Raw genomic sequence first — 20,543 nt, 5'->3', positions numbered from 1 at the left:
TGATTCTGAGAGAGCTGGAATAATGGAGACACAAGTGTTTATTAAAAAAATCTGCATCATTTAAAAATGTGTGTGGACTTGTCTGTGATCCTCCAAGAAAGGTCCCCTGAGAGTAGGGAAGCATGATTTGTCTCATTTTATAGATTAGTAAACATAGAAGTGAAAAAAAAAAACAGACAGATGGTCCCTAATCTTTGACATGAAAAAGGAGAAAGGGAGTTGTAGTGGTGGAATTTAAAAAAACCTACCACCACCAACTGTAAAAAACCCCCAAAAACACAATTGTCAGAAAACCTACCAGGATTACTACTGAGTTTATCCAGGGAAAAGTTTTGATGATTCACAAGTGGCTCTTGAGTTGCCAGTCTTTTCAATTTGCTTGCTGTGCATGTAGTGCTGCCCATCACCTGTTGTTAATTATAACATCCTATAAATCTAATGTTAGAAGACTAGCACTGAGACACAGTGCCTGCACTGGCTTAATGGACACTCTAGGAAAAAAATGATTTTTTAAGAGTTTATTCCTGGATGGATTTCTGTGAATCTGGCATTGTTGTGAACTGATATTTCTATTAAAAAAACCACTAGTGGATGCCTTTAAACAAATAAGGTCCTGGCTTTATACAACCATTGTGGCTTCAAGCACCATATCAAAAAAACACTATGATGGGAAGCTATCATTTAATAAATCAAAATAGCTTGCTTGGTAATAAATATTTTTCTTAGAAACCACAATACTCTCTTTCCTATGCATCATATGATTTCCCAGTTCCTGCATTTTTTGACATTACTGGAGTAACAAAGGAACGTGGGAAATAACTCAGCATGGTGAAATCATTCAGTTTAGTTTTGCCTACACTGTGGTTAGAACAACTTAAAAATATGTGATTTCAGGCACAGGTGATCAAATTCTTCCTTTTTTCAGGTAGCCACAATTTGGCTGAACTGTGCAGTGCTGCCTTTCTGAGATGAGGAAAGTGCTTAGTTGTGATTAAATCACTTCAATTCTGTTTCTCAGCTTTATATTCTACAAAGGGGTGAGCAATATTTCTATTTCACAGTATGTGGGAAATTTTGTTGCCTATATGGGCTCTGAGCATTAAAAAGCACATCAAACTGTAAAAAATGCCATGAATCATTGCTACTGACTCTGTGTTCTATGTTGGCTGTTGTTCAGATAACTTCCACTTACATTGATAAATCCGCCTTTGTAGTTAGCAGTGAAAAGAAAGCCAATATTTAACAAAAAAAAAAAGGAAAAAAAATGTATGCTTCCTCTCTTCAAACTAAAGATTTACATTCTGCTGTCAGTGACAGCAGTCTAAATCCAGACTGGGTCTAGACACAAGTCCTGTAAAGACACATGCACATAAATAACATCTATAATAAATATACTATTGCATTTACACAGATGTATTCTCACACGTAGAATAACTTGCTGACATAAAATACCAGATTGACTGGGACCTACCTATTGGCATTGCCAAAGACTATAAATTGGTCCAAAATATTTAGCAACAGACTTTGCTAAAAACATGTATGGATTTGCATGCTTGCATGTATTTGTATATGAAATCATACATAAATTTCACTTAAAGAATAGAAACAAGATATACTTCTGTAAATAATACTGCTCTGTACAAAGTCCTTCAAGTTTTCTAATGTCTGCTAAGAAAGTCATAAAAAGTTTATAAAAGTCTGAAGATTCAGCTTGTTTTACTGGGATCCCTTTTACAATGCACTTCTCATGCAAACATCAGTGTATTCTTCCATTTATTTGTTCCACAATTATTCAGTATTCCACAGCAAGAATTTTTGTGTTCCTGGGTGTGAGATTCTTTTTATAATGAAGTGCAATGTGGGTATGAATATATTTATATAGCTTCAATGACTTATTGGCTCTGCTTGCTAGTAAAAATATGGTTTTGATTATCCTTGAAACTCCTGATTCAACCTACTTTGGGAAAGTTGAGCTGTATTGTTTTTTGCTGTTCACATGACACACTGTGCATTCTAGCTGAGATCCAAGGTACTGTACAGTGAACTTGCATCAAAAGAGAAACTTGCAGCAAACCTTGATTGGAAGCTGAAATGTAACTTAAGGAATATTAATAACAGAAAGGTATTGAAAACAGAGTTCTGGTTTTAGGCAAACAATTTCTCAGTGGTTCAAAATTATAGTTGAGGAGACAGATAGGATAAAAATTGTTGAAAGAATACAGGAAATATTATGAATCCTTGGAAAAAAAAAAATCAGAGTAATGTTTGTTTAACAGACAGGCTTTAAATGACCTCAAAGAATTATGTGCCACGTTGGTTACTGTCTTGTAACAGAATTCCATTACTTTGAAAGTAAATGTGGAGCCTGGGGCAGCTTTGTTAGATATGCTAATAAGAATATATCTATCCTCTAGCTTATCTTCCTGAGCACCTATCTCTGTGTATTTTTTTTCCTTTTCCTCTTGTCTGCAATGGTGACTATATGATAACCCACTTAAATCCTATCTAAAACAATTAATTCTTTACACTAACGGTGGTTTTTCTGATTCAGCTGTATTACTGTGTATTTCTAGAAGCTTTTTTTTTTTCTGAACTGGGGAGAAAAGGAAGCTACAAAGTAGAACTGCAGTTTCTTTAAGTTCATCTTAACATACTGTGAAAGATGTGCAATTGTATTAGGGCAATGGACAGCAAACTGGCTGTATCTTGATTACTGATATACCAGGAAAGGAGGGGATACATTAAAGCCATGTGAGGATAGAAAACTCTCGGAAAATGTTTTCTATGTACTTTGGTTCTGAAGTTAATTGCATCTCTGCATCCTCATGGGCCGGTGGCCAGCCTCAGAGACACCTGCTTTTTTTTGGCGTACAATTCCGCAACTGACTGCCTTCCTGTCTGCATCCTAAATTGCACGTGCCGAGAACATACTGTGAGTACATCAGCCTGCACTGTGTGCAGTTCTGTTCTTGAGGGAAAACACGACACCATTAACTAGGGACTGGTAGGGTTTTCATGCTGAGTGAATAATACTGATGAAATAACCTACTGTATGGATGCCCATCCCACTAAGTAGAAAGTTATCTGCATGTGTGTCTGAAAAGCAGTTGATGTCCTCGGCAAAGCCTCCTTCTCTCAGAATAATACCCTGACATCTTCTGTCTTTGTGAATGGAGAAGTTCTCTCCTCATCTCTGGCTTGGGGCTGGTATTTTCATGTAGTTTTCTAGCCTTTGTCAGTTAAGATTTTTGACAGGATAGATCCTTTTCAATGGCAATAATTTTCCCCAGGAAATGAAACTTTGAAAGACTTGTTAATTGCATTGTTTCAGCGTTAGAGTTTTTCATTAATTATGCTCTCTGCCCTCAATGACTCTAGCTCTCAATGCCAGTGCAGCACAGAATGCAGTCTCTGACATATCCATAATGGTTGTGCAGTAGTCTTTTAACAGGCCATGAATCCAGGATGTTGCATCTATCATGTCACTATTCCCTGTCAAGGGAAAGGAGCTGACACTTGCAGTTCTTTCCAAACCCAATTCAGTGTGGTCATCTTAAATAACACACTCTCGCTAAATTTATATTAATAAATGGGGCCTGAACCTCCCTGCCTATTAGCAAAAGCATCAGCTCTCGTGTCTTTCACATCAACTGATGCTATATTGCACAGTATAATGTTCTGCCCAGAAATGTTTTTACTGGCAGGGAATGGGGGTGGGAGGGCATCTTTTGTAATGCTTTAAACAATTGAATTGTTAGGAAGAAAATTACCTTGGCTTAGTAGGAGAGTACTTCACTGTACCAGTTCTGATATCCAGACTCAACATCCAGTAATGAAGAGATCGTAACAGTGCTGAGTATCAAATTTGAAGGATTCTGACAATCAGCATTTTCTTCTCTTTCTAGAAAAGAGAAGGGAAGAAAGCATGTATGTTAATACTCTTCAAAATATGCAGTACAGCAGAGAAATATTTTTTACTTTACTCGAATAAATAAGCTACATAAAGTTTATTTTATTTTCCTATTTTAATATTTTTTTGACGTAATCAAATGTTAATACAATAAATAAACATGAAACGGCACAGGAAAATTGTGTTTAAAACTGTTGCTTGGGTTACGAAGACACCATGAAGGGCTCACATTTTGATTTGTTTTATTTTTATGAGTAATATTGTCTGCATTCCCTCATTATGCTTGTGTGTAGCTCTGTAATTCACAGTAAACTGTGAGTTATTTTCTGTTTGGACTACTTTGTATATTACAAAGGATCACTATTTCTATTCACACAAAGCTAATTTTTCTCTCCTCAACAGCAGTCCGTTTCCAGCTTGTTCAGAGTTTTGAACAAGCAAAAGCTGGAAAAATGAGAGAGAAAATGGAAATATTTCACTATACAGTGTAAACTCTGGTTTATCACAAAATACCAGACAACAACAAATTGCATCAACCAAAGCCTAAAATCTAAGTAGCTTCCCCCCCCCAATAAACGAGTAACAGTCGACAGCTCTGGAATGTGCACTCCTCTCCCATGAAAACATTTTTCCGCTCTGCCTTTTCCAAAAATCAAAAGTTCAAAGCTAAACTACTACACGTTATAAAAGAACAAATTTACCATGACACTTAAACAAAGACATGAGTCAGTGTATTCAGCTTTCTTGAGGGAGGAAGGAGGTATGTTTCTTGTTAAGGCAAGGTTTGCAGTAAAGAAATTATTTTTATAGTTTTATGTATCTCCTTATAATTATTTATCCACATAGATGTTCTATTTTACTGTATAGTTAAAGTTGTAACTCATGCCTTTTTTTTGTCACTGATATATTAAGGTTTACAACATTCCTCTTCAGAAAGCAAATTATTAACATCCTTGTTATACAAATGGTCAAATGCAATCACAGATATTAAGACAGTTCAGGCTTCTTTAGGTTCTCCTTGGCAGTCTGGGAACCTCAGCTGCTGCTCTTTACTCGGAAGAGTGCTACTTTTGTTCTTGGGAATGGCACAAGCAAGAGGAATAGCATGTATGTCAAGGACAGAGACAAAATGAGATGGCTTTGGGCTGCTGTGGGTAAAAGAACTTGTATCTGGAGTAAAGAGCGTGTGATTTTTGTGTCCTCTTAAATGTGAGGTGTAGAACACAACATATTAAGCAGCTGAATCGCTCTATGTAGTTTTTAAAGCTGTCCAGGAAACTTGGAACACCATTTCCATTTATTTGGAACAAGTGACTGACTCATTTGTCTGTGTTGAAAAACATCTACTTCTGTTCCTACTGAAATAAGATGGATATTCTGAAAGTCATTTCTCTTGTACAACAGGAGAGAAGTGCAGAAAGCCACAGAGCTCCTGCTGATATTAAGCCTGGCCATCCCTGAATGTATGGTCGATTAGGAATATGTTAAAGGATGCAAACTTCTGCTTTAATGTGTCCATTCTTTCAAGCAGATTGTTACCGCAAAGTCTTGTTCTTAGCAGATACAAATTCTGGGTAGCTAGAACAAAGGTCCACTCTAGATTTGGACCTTTGACACTGAATGTTATCCTCAGTTGGATGGAACCAAAATCAGAAAGTCTTTCCGCATGGAGAAAGCTGACCTCTGAAACTATATCCAACAGCCTAGGCACATCATCAGGATTCAGCTTTCCCTTAGTGATATGTAAAGATTTATGAGGTCACTCCCAAAGAGCAGTGTTCTGCAACTGTAGAGATGATATGCTTAAAATGAAGGACACGTCATTTTTTTTCCCCCCTTCAAATTCATTTTTTTACCAATATAGCTTAGACATGAGGTGTTATAATTTGTATAGCTGCCTCTCTCTTTCTGTTGTTTCCGTAAGATGACATGTGAAAGGACCTTATGTGGTAGTTACCTATAGTTGTTAAGTTCTCTTTAGCCTTTTAAAAATCCTGTTATATTTCACAGGGGAACACAAAAAGGTGTAATGTAATTAATACCAGGTGTTTTAAACTTCAGCTTTTCAAATGGAAATGTTTGGATTTTTTATTTGTCTGTTTTGGAGGCCCTTAACCAATTGTGCCATTGAATTTAATGTTGGTTATGAATGAGATTGCAGAAAACAAAGGGACATGGTCTGTGAGAAGTACATTTCTAGTAAGGGAGAGCGCCACAGTCAGTTTTGTCAGGTGCAGGCATATCACACTAGTGACAACGGCTAGAAGCACCAGGCAACTCAAGAGGGGGACCTGCATTATGGGACCTGCTGGGTAGATGAACCTTGTTTTGATAACCTCTGGAATAAGGGCAAAAGTGAACTCTGCTTGATAGACAATAACTCATTTAATTTTCAGTCATCATGCATGAAACTATGAAAGTTACTAAGAAAGCCACACCAGGATAAATATGTCATTGAGTCATGGGGAGTAATTAGGTGGCAGTGCCTTGATAGACAGAGGGCAGCTGATTCAGAATAGGGTAGTGGTAGGTACACTTGCTGGCTACGTGCAAATGAGGGTGAGAAGGGGTTTGCTTCCCCCTTTCTCTGGAGCCAAGCATAGTCCTCGCCTATGTGCTTCTTCGTTTTGCTACACAGGCAATACAGGCAGTAATACCATGTATGTTCTGAAACAGTCAGAACCACAGCTCAGCCACACTGGGTACCAGCCACTGTAATAAGTATCACACAGGGAAAATATGTATTTCCCCAGCCTGTGCTTCCACCTCCCACATTATACAAGTGAGCAGGAAAGAGACTCTCACCAGAGGTTAGGAAAACTGTGTGATTTATAACATTGGTGGTAGGTGGAACAGGGGAGACTGTGGGACCAAGAGAGCCAAGTATTTTAAGCATCTGTTATAGGCCTGTGCCAGATGCAGGATACCAGACAAGATGTGCCATTTGTCTGTTCTTGAATGGAATTTCCTATGTCCCTAATACCAAGCAAACTCTGTTTATTTATAATATAACTACTTCTGGTTTTGTAGAGATGATATACAGCACATTTCATCTTTTCATTCTCACAGTGACATTTAAACACTTAAAAAGTGATTTATTTAGCTGTGTAAATTCAGTCAGGCTTGGAGGGTGTTTTGCTTTGTCATGGGTAAATCTGTAAAGGCTGGAAAACCTCTCTGTTTAGGGAGGCTAAATTGTGTAGTTTCCAGAAGTACAGTTTTCTCTAACGCTTGTCTGGGTTAAGAATGGGACACAAGTTCTTAGAAGACCTATGTCAGCAGGCAGTGATTTCAAGTGATCATTTTCATGGGCACAAAGAGAAGAATGATCTGGGAAATCTGACTGTCCTCTCCTAAAAGTGGAATTTTTTTCCACTTTCAACTGATTATACTTAATAAACGATTCCAATTACTTCCCAAAGAAATAAGCAGGAATTTCTAAGCAAAACTTTTTCTCAGAATATGTCAATTGAGAACTACAGCTCTTTGGTGGAAATACAAGCATTAGTTGTAAAAGGAAACATCCCTCATTTTTTGGAGTGCATTAGAGAGCAACATAACCTTCCCAGCATCTCATGAGATTGATTATCTGGGAGCTGAGCATCCCACCTTCAGGTGACTGTGCTACCTCCTTAATACCAAAGACACAAACCCTAAACTACACTTAAGACCAGGTGGAAAAGTTAGTGCTAGGGTATCTAGGCCTAGAAGGAAAATGCAACAGCCCCACAGTAGAAGGCCTCCAGAGTAAGCAAATTGCACAGAAGGGTCAAACTTCTGCACATCGACCTTTGTTAATGTCGACACCCTTTCCTGCCAGTGCTGGAACGCCCGTTTGCTCTGCTTCAAAGGCACATCTGGCTGGACTGTCAAACCTGTCAGCCTCTTCCATGGGCTCCTTCTGACACCCTCACCCCAGCATCACATCTCCCAGTCCTTCACCAGCAGGCTCTGTCCTGATCACCTTGCTACTCTCCAAATTAAGGCCTTTTTTTGAACTGTTGCTAGTTTTTGAGTTCAGAGGTGATGACGCCTAAGATAGACTTCTTGACCTCAGCCCTCAGAAGACCCCAGCTTTTCCACAGAAATGTCTTGGCTTCTTCCAAGGACAGGACAAGAGAATTAAAAATAAATAAAAATCTGCAAGATGGAAAAAGTGAAAAGTTGTAGTTACAAATTTGCTGACAAAAACACAAAGGCCCACAAAATTACTAATCATAATCCAAGGTCCTCCAGTGACATTCCCTATAACTTTTTAGGTCACAAGGTACACTAAAGCATGTGCAATTAACTGTCTGCATAAACAGAGCTCATCCCTTTCTGCCTCAGTTTTTCTGTTTGTAAAGCTGAGGCTGTAATATTTGACTAGGGTATTGCTCTGAAGTCCAGCTTCTTACTAGAGTTATTAGAATAATTACTGCAGCAAATGTCAGAGCTGAGTGAAAGCACTGCCATTCAACAATTAAAGCACAAACCACAGCCATCACTTTCATTGTGTTGTTACAGGTATAGACTCAACAGAGCAGAAAACAAATGTTCACGCTTGCTTCTAGGTGTAATCCTGTTAGGAGAGTATCTTTCCTCTCCCTGCCCAGCCAAAGGTTTTTCCAGTACACTTAGATGTTTCTAGCTGTAGCTAGAAAAGATACAGCTGTGTTTTTTGGCTTGTATAGCTTGAGCTCAACCCTCAGCAACAACTTGGGTCTGAGCTGTTTTACAAAACTATTTTTCTGTAAACATTTTCATTCAATAGTTATCATGTGATATCTGTGCTCCCTGAAAACACACTAGTGACTGGGTGCCTTATCTTCCTATTACTGGACTGGTCAGATACTGACTTGGGAGGTGGTCTGAAAGCTGGGGACAGAGATGAGACAGAAAGCACTTAATGAAAGCTGGACTCCACGACAGAGTCCTGTGATAGACAGTCCAACAAGTTGATGCTGAGTGACAAAGAGAGCAGCATCTCGAGTGGCAGCTGAATGGATATAGTCAGCTTGGAGAGGAGTTTTTACGCTAACCTTGAGCTCCTGGTTTTGGAAACTGTCATTTGCAAATGGACCTCACACAATCAGAGCATAAAATAAGGGATCCAGGCCCGGTTTTGAGGGTTTTGCATGCATTCACACTTTGGGGTACTCAGAATCCGGAGGCAGGTCCTTGCTTGAGGTTCAGGACAATCTCTAACGTAGCTAAATCATGCAGCCTACAGAGGCTGCTGTAAGGAGGCTGCTGCTTCCCACAGAGGTTAAGCTCAGCCAAGAATAGCATGTGTTTCCTCCTCTGCATTGAGCACAACTGCAGCTAAGTGGTTGCTTATGTTCAGAAATGAATGAAATATTCAATGAAAACAAGAATCTTCACTGACGCGACCACTGCTTCTTAATCATTACACAAAATAGTGTTGTCTTGCCCAAGCGTGCCTGGCTCTCTAAGGATAATGGAGACAGTACAGTGTTTGGATAGCTGCTGCTTTTTCAAGAGTGGGGAGGGTGTGCCTGTGTGAGGGCATGTTCACAAGAGTTTTAGCCCAGAAAGAAATAGGTACATCTGGAAAGAGCATAATCCAGGTTGCCAGACTCTGGCACTGCTACTAGAAATAATCCTTTCTCAGGAAAGTACCAAAATGTGGCTGTCTGGTTTGCCCACAAGTATCCGGGCATTTTTCTTGGCAGGCGTGGGTACTGGCAGTTATTTGGCATTTTGATTCCTGCCCCAACTAGTGTCTATTCTTTCTTTGCTGAAGATGGAAGGATACGCCTGTGGTTAAATCACTGGCCTAGGGATTAGGCAAAGTGGGTTCTGCTCAGATTTTAGTCTGCATCCTTGGCCAGGTCACTTAAGCAAGAATTTTGAAAAGTGCTCAGCACCCACAAACAGGATCAGATTTTTCAAAAGCTCTCTGCTTCCACTGAGGCAGCAGCCAGATGATCAAAGGAACTTTTCAGAAAATTTGGCTGTGAGTGTCATTGCGAGAGCTACTGGGTGCTGAGCTCTCATGAAAATCTGGTTCTCATTGAGGTGCCCGGATGGGAACTGAGCTCTCCAACTAGCCCCCATCGTGACGGGAAGACACTTGAGAATCTGGCCAGGAGCAGTCTCTTGAAATGCTACACCAGCAACTTTCTCTGTGCCTCAATTTCCTCTAAAATGAGAGTGATGTTGCCAGGGTGCTTGTAAGGATAAATTCATTAATCTACTGTATGTGATGTTCTTGGATGCTTCTGCAGCCAGAGGAGGGAGGTGAAGTGTTTGTAGTATATCTTTCCAGACATACCAATCATCTGTGTAAGCAAGAGTGTGTTAAAGGCACTGGAGCAGGACTCCAGGAGTCAGCTTCACTCTATGTACAATTTACAAGCCTTCAGGTTCAGGAGCTGCTGCTCTTTGTTTGTCCTAAAGCCTTGATCATGAGTCAGGGCTCCACCATGCTAGAGGATGTAACAAATAGATCAAAAAGACTCACCCTGAAAAACCTTTGTGCTAAACAAAGCGGGGCGGGGAGAATACATTGGAAAGAAATGATAAAGCTGTTCTAGCCTGCTGTTTGCCTTCTGAACTCCCTGCCTGTTAAGTACAGTAGTTTTATCATTTTCTTTCCCTTTCTTTTCAAAGCGTTTGGTACTTTGGTGGGGGGGAGGTTTGGGATTTTAGAATTTCAACTTTACAAGACTGGCTACTCTCCTTATCCTAGATACACATATACAGTAGTATTTTTTGCAGGTGGGTTTTTTTGGTTTTAAGACCAAAGAACCTTAACTTCAGAATGGACATTTTTTAGTTTCCTTTTTTTTTTTTTCCCAAACTTACAGTGGCCTCGATTTTGCCTCCAGATGGAGAAATCTGAAAGGTCCTGAACCTCCTGTGGTGCGTGCTGGGGCAGCCTTCCTTCTCTTTCCAAGCAGCCTCCCCTCACAGGATGCGACATTTTCTTTCCAGCTGAGAGTGGAGCCCCCCCTCTGCCCCCCTCATTTTTGGCCTTCCAGCACTGTGCGCATCTGTGCGAGCTAATGCTACCCAGATCCTTCTCAAAGGGGCACCGAGGGCTGGCACGCAGAAGCGAAGCCCCCAGGCTGTATCTCTGAAACCCAAGAAACCTCAAACGCATTGTGTTTCCATAAATGCTCCTCAGCTGACTGGGCTGTGGGGAGTTTCTGCTCTCCTCAACCCTTGCCTCTCCTTTGGGAACGGGAGGCGCAGGCTTTAAATCAATTCTCTGCCTGCCTGTGTGCGGAAATGGCGTTAACGTGAGAGCAGGCCGGAACCGAAGAGCCCACAACGCGAGGCGGGAGGTGCCCCGCACCGCCGCGAGGTGCCCCGCACCGCCGGGAGGTGCCACACCGCCGCGAGGTGCCCGGCCTGACTGACGAGCGGCCCTTGACCGCGGCTGCCCAGTGGCCTTCGGGGCTGTGGCGGCGGCGGCGGCGCGGCCCGGCCGGCGGCGGGCTGAGGCGGGCTGGTGCCAGTAATGGCCGCCGGGCGTGGCCGGAGCCCTGAGGGTGCCCCGCGGCTGAGGGGGTGAGTGCGGCCTCTTCAGCGATTTAATTCGATGCTGGACGCAGGTGCTTAACGGCTGCTTCTGTTAAAGTGGTTTTGTTGTTTGGGGGATTGTTTTTTTTAAAAGCAGAATACAACATTGTTACAACTAAATTGTCGCTAAATGGAACCCGCTGACACAAACCCCTGCCATCTCAACAGCATTTGGGCAGGTACAACATTCCCTGTTTTCCTGAAGTCTCAAAGACTTATAAGCAGTTGAGCCAGCAAAAATATTTCTCCTCATGATCTTTGGTGGCGGAGGGGGAGAAGCCGAGAAGGAAGGGTCGCTGCGGCCTGTGCTGTGGCCTGTGGTGCCGAGTGCCCCCCAGAAAGCACCGAGTTACCTCTCCAGTTATTGTCAGCTTTGGCGGGAGCTGAGGGAGGAGCCCTCGGTCTCATGGATGCGGTCATTATTTTCAAGGATAAGGCTGTGTGTTGTGAGTGTCCATCAAGCTAAAATTCCAGCTCTCAAAATACGTTTGATGAATGGAGCATTGAAAATATAATAGGTTTCTGTTTGCTTATTTTTGAAATACTTGTTTTCATGAGATAAACAGTAGAAAGTTGAAAGCACGTGTAGCTGAGAAAGCGTCTCTGAGCCGTCACAAATTGAATTTGTTATGCTTGCGTTTCATAGTCCTTTTGTATTGAGTTCTTGCGAGCATTCAGCATACGAGTGACAGATGTGATGTTGAAAACAGGGTGTTTCAAAAGAATAATATAAAATATTCATTGCAAGTGGATTCTGAACTCGGTGAAAGGCAGTTTTTGTGCTTGAAGTTTGAATCTAAGAGCTCTCCTGCCCTGACTCTGGAACAGATACACCATAAGAATCACACGCCAAAATTAATCAGTAGCTTGGACTTCAGATACTGAGTATTTGTAACTAGTTGCTTAAGAGCGATCTAAAAATGAAATGCAATGAAGGTGACATTACCAAAGACAGGTGATGAGCGGATTTTGTTTTAAACTATAACTTAAAAGCCATCTGATGATTTTATAGCAGTACAAAAATAAAAAAAACTTACTGCTGCAAATGGATCCGATACTTGATTAAAGGCTGGGATGTTAAACACACAGTTTTCTTTATTTCCAGGATAGTATGAACAATGTTTTTAGCTGAGGCTAGTAATGCAAGTTTAGGAACAATCCTAAAATGTTTTCCATGTTTCCTGACGTAATAAGTTATGCCCAGATCTCCAAAAGATAATAATAGTCCATAGGAGTTCCTAAGCATAAGAACTAAGAAAACAGCCTTGCAATGTGCTGCGATGGCAGCACATCCAGCTCCTGAACTGCTGGCTGGAACTGGAGGAGAGCAGGAATTCCTGTAACAGGCACAGAACATTCAACTACTGCACCACTTTCTTCCGTGGAAGACAGAAACTGCTGCTGTGTCTGCACCTACATGCACATGCAGCAAAACAGTTTGGAGATCTCACTGCCCGGACTTGCACACAACTTGTGTGCACAGTAGGAACTCAGTTCATCACGAACACCTTCATCCTTCACTGGAGGATATTTCTGGAGCTATTCAGCCAGAAGTCTGGGATCAGATAGGACAGAATCCTTCTAGTTGTTGCCTTGTTAACTCACGTAGGGAATTACTACTTAATAAATAGGCGGAGTAGTTCTTGTGAACTGACATTCACCCTGTGAATTCTGCATTAAAGTACCGAGTCTGGTCCAGTAATCTACAGCAGCATGTCACAAATTGTACCCACAACAAGTATTTCAGTCTTGGAATACATTCAAGTGGAGCCCAATAATGATTACAGCCGTTTCTGAAAGCACAGCTGGATTTTGCTAAGCTCTGCCCACCCTCAGCAAAAGTCTTTCCATTCATTGGAGGGCTTGTGCTCTGTCTGAGAGCTCTTGTTTTACCCTCTTTGAGTTAAGCAGAACTTGGCTTTGTCCCTTTAAATCCTTCTCCCTATCAACTCAGCAACCACAGAGGCAGTTTATTACTGAAAAGAAATCTAAGAATCAGTTTTGGCCAACATTGTCTTGGAAAGTTCACTTTATTAACATGGTTTTGGTTTTATTTCAAAAACACTTTGACAAGCACTGACATTTTTGGAACCAGTAAAGCACAAGAGACTTACTCCTAAAGGCCTAAGCTTTGCATTTTTCTGCAGCGAACAATGTGATGTGCTACTATGGTAAATTCAATTCAAGCCACTGACTGATAGGAAATAAGTACTGAGTGTAGTCTTTTTTCCTTCATTTTCTAAAATCCATTTTGCGTGAATGCTAGTGCTTGTGGGATGTACTTGCTTAACTACTCTTCGCTTATTTGGTTTTTATCTATAGTGCAGGTGACATACATCAATGCTGGCAACATAAACTTTCCTCACAAGTCTGCTTTTATTGCTCAACTTTGACCTAAAGTAACTACCTCTTGACTTTTTGCTGAGTTTTGCCAACAAGGGTCCCAGTTGTGCATTTTATATTAATGTCTATCAACTGAGAGTTGGACTAAGATCACCTAATGCATTTACAAAGAAATACTGGGAAATAGATGAACACTTTCTTTTCCTTTTTCTATTTTTTTTAAAGGCAAGCTCAAAGAGAAATTCTGGTCTCTGAGCCACATAAAAGACCCTTGTTCTGATACTCCGCATTCACTGGAGCTCCACACATCGTGGGAAGATTGGAAGGGCGGAACAGAGGTAAGTTGTGTGCTGGCATAAGCAGACCTGACTGCTAGATTTCTTCAGTGGTAAGTCGATTGTATTTGGTTTGGGTGTCCCTGGGGCTGTGCCATCTTCCATTCTGTCCCTTTGAAAATTATGTCGAGTAAATGAGAAGCAACATAACCATCTCCATTTCAGGGACTGTAGTGTATTATATATATGTGTTGTTGCTTCACATCATAACACTGGGTTTTGTTAGAAACGTGTTTTGATCTCTTGAATTTTCAATTGCAAAAACGGTCAAATGCTTTGCTTGAAGTTCCCTACGCAAGTCTACAGTGTGCTACTGTCCACTTCTTACTTTCCTTTCAGAGAGAAGAATGCAGCAGTATGTTGGTCTGGAAAGAGTGGTTGCTTTTTTAGTTAGCAGGAAACATATGCTGCAGATGTTTCAAAAATCTGGCTTTTAATATACCTTTGATATCTAGTATGTCACGCTGTTAGTTTTGACTCATTCTCCCTTTAATAGGATAGGTTATGTGTATCCTATGTGTTGCTGCAATAGATTCCTAGGAGCTGAAGTGAGCTGGCATACCTGACCCAGGAGCCCGTGATTTTTAGTGCTATGGATATTTATTTAAAATAGCTCTTTCTTAAGTTTGCAGTATATTTTTTTCATCTCGGCTTTATTTCAGAGTGACTGCATAAATTGTATGACCTGTCTCTGCAGTTGCATAACCAGATTATATAGGCCTTTCCCTACAAGAATGGAAAAGAACTGGTTAGGTTCTTTTTCTGTTTTGGTTTGTGGTTGTTTTTTTAGGTTGGAGTGTTCTTGTTGGTACCATTTATTTCTTTTTTGCAAATGTGGAGTTCTCAGAAGCTGACGTTCTGAAGTGTTACGATTTGGGATTGCCAAGAGTGTTTTTGTGATAACTGGCCAGATGTCTCTAAACTGAACGCAATGAACACACACACACTCACACACACGCTTTTCTTGAAGACGTGGAAAAAGCAAGGTGTGCACATGATGCATAACAGAAGGATGCTCTAGCTGCATAGTATTATGAATGGCATAGCTGCTAGCATGCCTCTCAAATCCTAAGTGGAAAGTTTCTTACCTCCCAGGAACTCCATATTATTTTTGAGTGCCCTCATGTTGAACTCAGTGTAGTTGCTGATGAGACCCTATAAAGAATGATGTCCACATACATGCACAGACACCACAGTCATCAGTTTTCCGCATGCACACAGCACTGGGAATAGAACTTAAGACCTTCGCCTCCGCAAACACAGCTGCTCATCTGGCTGTGGGCTTTGTAGCCAGCAGAGGGAACTGATAAACACTCTCAGAGGGCTGCTTTATATTTTTTTTTCTAACCAAGAGAGGGCACTGATTTTCATTCCCTTCTAAAAAGGGTCCATTACATGTCACCCCCTCAACAGTTTCACCTGCCATTCAAAAAGCAACCGACTTACATTCATCTTGCTTTTGCTATAAAATATGGACTCGCATGAAGTTTTAATCATCAAAAGATGTCCCTAGACTGCATAGTGGTATTAATCCCCTGCAGTGCAATTATGAGACATTAAATTCATTACACATCAAGACAATTACAGAAACACATCCAACATTTCAGGAGTACAGGGAGACCAAGCACAATTGTTTACTGATGTGTACAGAGAATAGGCACAGTTATTGCACAAGACCCACAAAAGGCTTCAGAAGCAGGACTCATTATTATCTTTTTAAACACACAGAGCTTCACAACTTTTGCTGAAGGAGAATTCTGTTAGCACAAAGAATAGATCTCACTTTCTGGAGGGAAAGCCACAAAAAGGCAACACCACTTAAAGAAAACTCTAGAAAGTGTAAGTGGCAAAAGTAAGAAACTTCTGCACAGTTAAATACAGATATTTCTTGTTCTTAATCAGACAGAACAAGCCACCTTTAATGGTTCTGTCTTTTCTTGTTCCTCACTACAATAATTCCATTGAACCATTGCTCTTTTAGAAATATGACAGTAGTGAAAATTAAAAATTATCTTCCTGTAGATGGAACAAACCCACAGGTTTTGGCCTTGGAAGGCCAAAAAAAAGTAAGGGGAAACATAGGGATGTATTTAAGCTTCAGGGATAAAACTTAATCTTTCCTCCCCTGAGATGTATAGCAAGACATAGAATTAGTGGGCAGGAAATTCTGCCTTGTAGATGTGCTCACGGACATATGAAAATTGTCCTACCTTCGAGGGCAGGTAGTGACATGACTATTAATGGTTCTTTTTCAAGTCCTTATCACTCCTGTTAGTCCTCCAGTTACCTCGCACACATTCACTATTTTATCTATGAGCAATGCATGTGTAGTGGTAATTTTCAATTTAAAAGAATAAGAGACAAGGCTTTCATTGCTAGGGCAATTACTCTAGAAATGAAGCATCAGAATGTTAGGTGGTTGTTTGTTTTTTTTTTTTTTTATGAAGTATTTGCAAGGCCACAGGAGCAATTAGGAGCCTGTACTGTAAATAATTAGTACTGTACTGTAAATTAGCTCTAGGGTTAAAAATTAAAGGGATAGGGCAAAGCTGTTAGTTTGAGGTTGGCTGGTTGGTTGTTTCAGTGGGTATGAAATTATATCCTATATGTTTATAGAGGTGGCACACGATTGTGAATGTAGAAAAGAAAGGAAGAATATATTCTATGTGCCATACAAGATCCACGTGAATAATTTTGCTTAAGTACCATGTGCTTTTCTTTGAGCTCATAGTCAGATATTGCCCATCATTTCTGGTCCATGGCAGTGGATCTCTGCTTGCTCATCCTGCCAAGAGTGGGTTGGTCTCCTTTAACCACAGAGGGTAAGAGGTGGTCATTTGGCTATTTATTTACCCCCTCCAAGAATGATTTGCAAATCCTGTTAAGGTGTTTGTAAAGGGTTTCACAGGAAGTTTAAAAGTGTTGGGAGTAAATGACCTCTCAAGATCTGTCACTGGAATTCTCCCTGCTGTTCAGCCCTAAAAAGTCATGCAAAGATGGATCAGCTGCAGAGGGGTGGACTTTATAAGGCTGAATACAGAATGAAGCATGGAATTAAAGTGATGAACTGGAACCCAGAAGAGCTAAATCTGACTCTTACCATGAATTTTCACTGTGACCATAAGGAAAACAGTCCATATATTTAGTATCAGCATGGCCAGAGGAAAACATACCTCTGCCTCACAGAGAGGTGGGTGAAAATAAATTAATGAAGATCAGAATGTCTCAGAAGCACTGGGTAGTGGCAGGGCTATGCATAGAGAAGCAGACAGTAATATGTCTATCCTGTGTTTCTAGGTATCTGGTCTAATACTTTTGACAACTGTGGGAGTTATACTAGTGGCTTAAGTGGTCATTAGTGCCCTAAATGAACACCTAAAAAACCCTAAGCGTGACCGCCAGGAGAAATGGCTGTGCCTGCCTGCTTAACACTTAATTCATCTGTGGCTGAAAAATTAATATAGTCTCTTTACCTTTATTTTGTTGTTTTAAAATGTTATAGTCATTACTGAAAAAATCTGAATTCCTTGTTCTCCCACCGATTCACTTTATTGTGGTTGTAGCACTATTTTAAAATGACAGTATTTTAATCTTAATATGAATATGCTTTGATCTTATAAAAAGGAGCTTCAGATCAGCATAGAAGTTAATAAATGCATTCCTAGGCATCCAAGTTCTCTTGGAGACCTGCTGGGTGCAGTTTCCCTTCATCCCCTGCTGCAAAGTGATGCTAAGCTGAATTACCGACTCAGCCTAAGAAAGAAATTGCTCAGAGGAGATTCTGATCTAAATTAGACGCATTCCTTTGAATAGTTTTCTTAATATGTCCTGCAATTCATTTTTCAAATGCCAAAACATTACATTTCACAGCAGGCTTTAATAAAAGGTATTTTGCTATATACACATTTCCTGTGGCAAATGCATTTTTAAAATTTTTTTTTCCTTGAAAATTGCTCTGTTAGAAATTTTGATTTATCTGATAGAGTAAAATCCTGTGTGAACAATGAGGCTTCAGTGCCAGATTGTAGACCTAAATTCTGTATCCATTACAGTTAAAATCACGTATCTGTGTTTCACAACAGGGGTGTTTTTGGAGAGGGAAAGGAGGTTTGCTGTAAAAATCAGATGTTAACTAAGGAATAAAATTTTGTAGCTCAGAGATAGAATGCCAGTTATGAAGAAAACTACTGGGCTCTATTCCTGTCTTCTATGGGCAATTTCATGGATTACCTGGATGCAAAAATAGTTTTACTGTAAACCTGCTATAGAAAGCACTGTACTTTGTTTTTTGAATAGTTCCATTTGTTTGCTTTTGGGGTTTTTGTTTGGGCTTTTTTTTTTAAAGATACTTACGTAATCTTCCAGGCAAATAGCTGAAGGCAGTGTTTTACCCCATTAGTTACAATAGATAACATGTAAAATACAGAAGTCTTAGATACAGTATGCAGAAAAGGGCACTTTGAGCAGAGTTCTGTTGTTATACAGTGCTATAGCTTAAAATGTTGCAGCTAATGTGAGTACAGCTATACATGGACATAATTCTTTTTTAGAAAAGACTATTTGGGGACAGAACAAAAAAGAGTCAATCTAGAAAGATAATTGTTTGGCTATCAAGAAGAAAATACCACTTTTTAACTGCAGAATGTATTACATAGAGTACAAACAATTTACAGACAGCATTCACTGCTTGCTTTTGGTAGTTCATGCCTTCCCTCTTGTCTGAGCACTGGCAGGAGGCATTCTAGGATTAGGATTTCTATGATGGAATTTCTTTAAACAGGTGACTGTGTGTTAAAAATGCACTGACTCACACAACATGAGAAACTGGTACTAGTCACTAATAGATTCATCTCTGTGCAGATGGACAGATGAATAGAGGGGAGTGCAAATAGAGTTTTGAAACCACTTTTTAATGTTTTGACTGTTCAGTAGCTGTCTCTGAGGCACTTAACTATTCCTTCCTCTAGCATTAGAAAAGCCTGTGTAGGTAAACTGTAGATAAAATATAATTCAAACTGATCTAGAAATTTCATAGAGACACAAGGTCTGTTGTTCCAAGGAACAGAATTTTGCTTGTGAAATGTGTACTTTAAGCATATTTGGTACCAGATAGTGAATTCCATCAAGCTTATTACTGTGCTTCTGTGAGGGCTTAAGTTCCATCACACTTTTTTTTAAAGGCAGTGAAACCTGTGAAGATGCACTTCAGTCCCTAGATTGGCTCAATCTGGCTAGTAAATAATAATAGTAATGAAAAACAATTCCTTCCTTAAAACAGCACTAAGCATTTTTTTTTCTGAAACAGAATTTAAGGAAGCTTTAGAGTGTAGGTTTTTTGATAACTTTGATTGGATTGAGAGGGAGACTGCTAAGAGGGATAATAAATTATTAGAATTGGTCTGGGTATACTAATCTCTTCAAAATCAATCAGAAAGTGAGAGAAGACCTTTTCCCAGCCACACAGTGTTTCCCAGCAAGATCTGTTTTTATTTCATTGCTAAAACAACAGACTGTTACTAACTTAAATGTCAGATGACACTACATCTGAAAAAAAAAAAAAAAAGAGGGGGAAAAAAAAATAGCCAGCACCACCCAGCAAGGCAGTGCTAGAGTTCACATTAAGACTTCCTCACAATAGCTGGTTAGAACAGAAACCTGAAGTAGCAGTAATCTTACCTTGAGTATACAAGATCCAAGGAGAGAAGATCACTGGCTCAAAACAGAGGAGGACTGAGAAAGTGCTCTGATCTGCTGCTGGTAGCATGCACTTGGCTTTTATGTGCAGGTGGGAGGAGCTGCTCCCTACGGTAGGTGGGCAGTGAGGATAGCAGGCAAACAGCCTTCAGAAGGCATTGTAGAGTAGGTTTCTGCTCTTTGGGGACAGAGAGGGGGAGAAAAAGCAAGCTGGATGGCATTTACTGGAGAAGTAGTGTTGGATTTATTTGATGTTGTTTTTCTTTAAATATTTAGTTAACTTAAGATTTTTCTACTGTAATTGTTTCTCTGAATCCGAATCTCTGAACTATTCCAGTTATAGTGCTACTAGGTCTCACTTTGTCTTTGGGAGGGATTTTTACAGCAGTGAGATAATAATGCAAAGTAGTTATCAGAAAGAAAGGGAAACTCCAGCCTAAGAAGGGATAGCTATGAAGAAGCAGCCCCTTGATCCTTGAAGTTGTCTGTTTACTCAGGGATTGAACTTCCTTTATATTCCAAATGTCTACTAGATTTCAGCTCCAGAATCCTCCTAAGTTTCTGTTGTGCTGAGCTACCCAGCTTTTCCTTGACGCAGCTGTGACATGTTCCATCTACACACTGACTTTCTAGCAGTTTAGTTTAGAGCAGTTTTATTGTTCCCTGTGTCTGAGTTCTAAACAATTTTCCCAACTGGTATTCTCAAAAGGCAAATGTAGCCAAAAGACAAA

The 20,543-nt window shown here is 40.2% G+C and overlaps 1 protein-coding gene across 2 annotated transcripts in view; it reads right to left on the bottom strand.

Annotated features, from left to right (window-relative positions):
• COL8A1 (collagen type VIII alpha 1 chain) overlaps window positions 1–19,887 on the bottom strand; it is a 92,475-nt gene extending 72,588 nt beyond the window's left edge. For both annotated transcript variants that reach the window (XM_074852055.1, XM_074852062.1), the window contains exons 1-2: window positions 19,795–19,887; window positions 3,771–3,901 (exon numbers count right to left, since the gene is read on the bottom strand). The gene's annotated coding sequence lies outside the window, so the exon portion shown is untranslated. The remainder of the gene's footprint in view (window positions 1–3,770; window positions 3,902–19,794) is intronic.
• Window positions 19,888–20,543: the final 656 nt, after the last annotated feature.

Source organism: Strix uralensis, chromosome 2 (assembly GCF_047716275.1).
Source record: "Strix uralensis isolate ZFMK-TIS-50842 chromosome 2, bStrUra1, whole genome shotgun sequence".
NCBI lineage: Eukaryota > Metazoa > Chordata > Aves > Strigiformes > Strigidae > Strix > Strix uralensis.
This window is presented reverse-complemented; position numbering and strand designations above follow the sequence as displayed.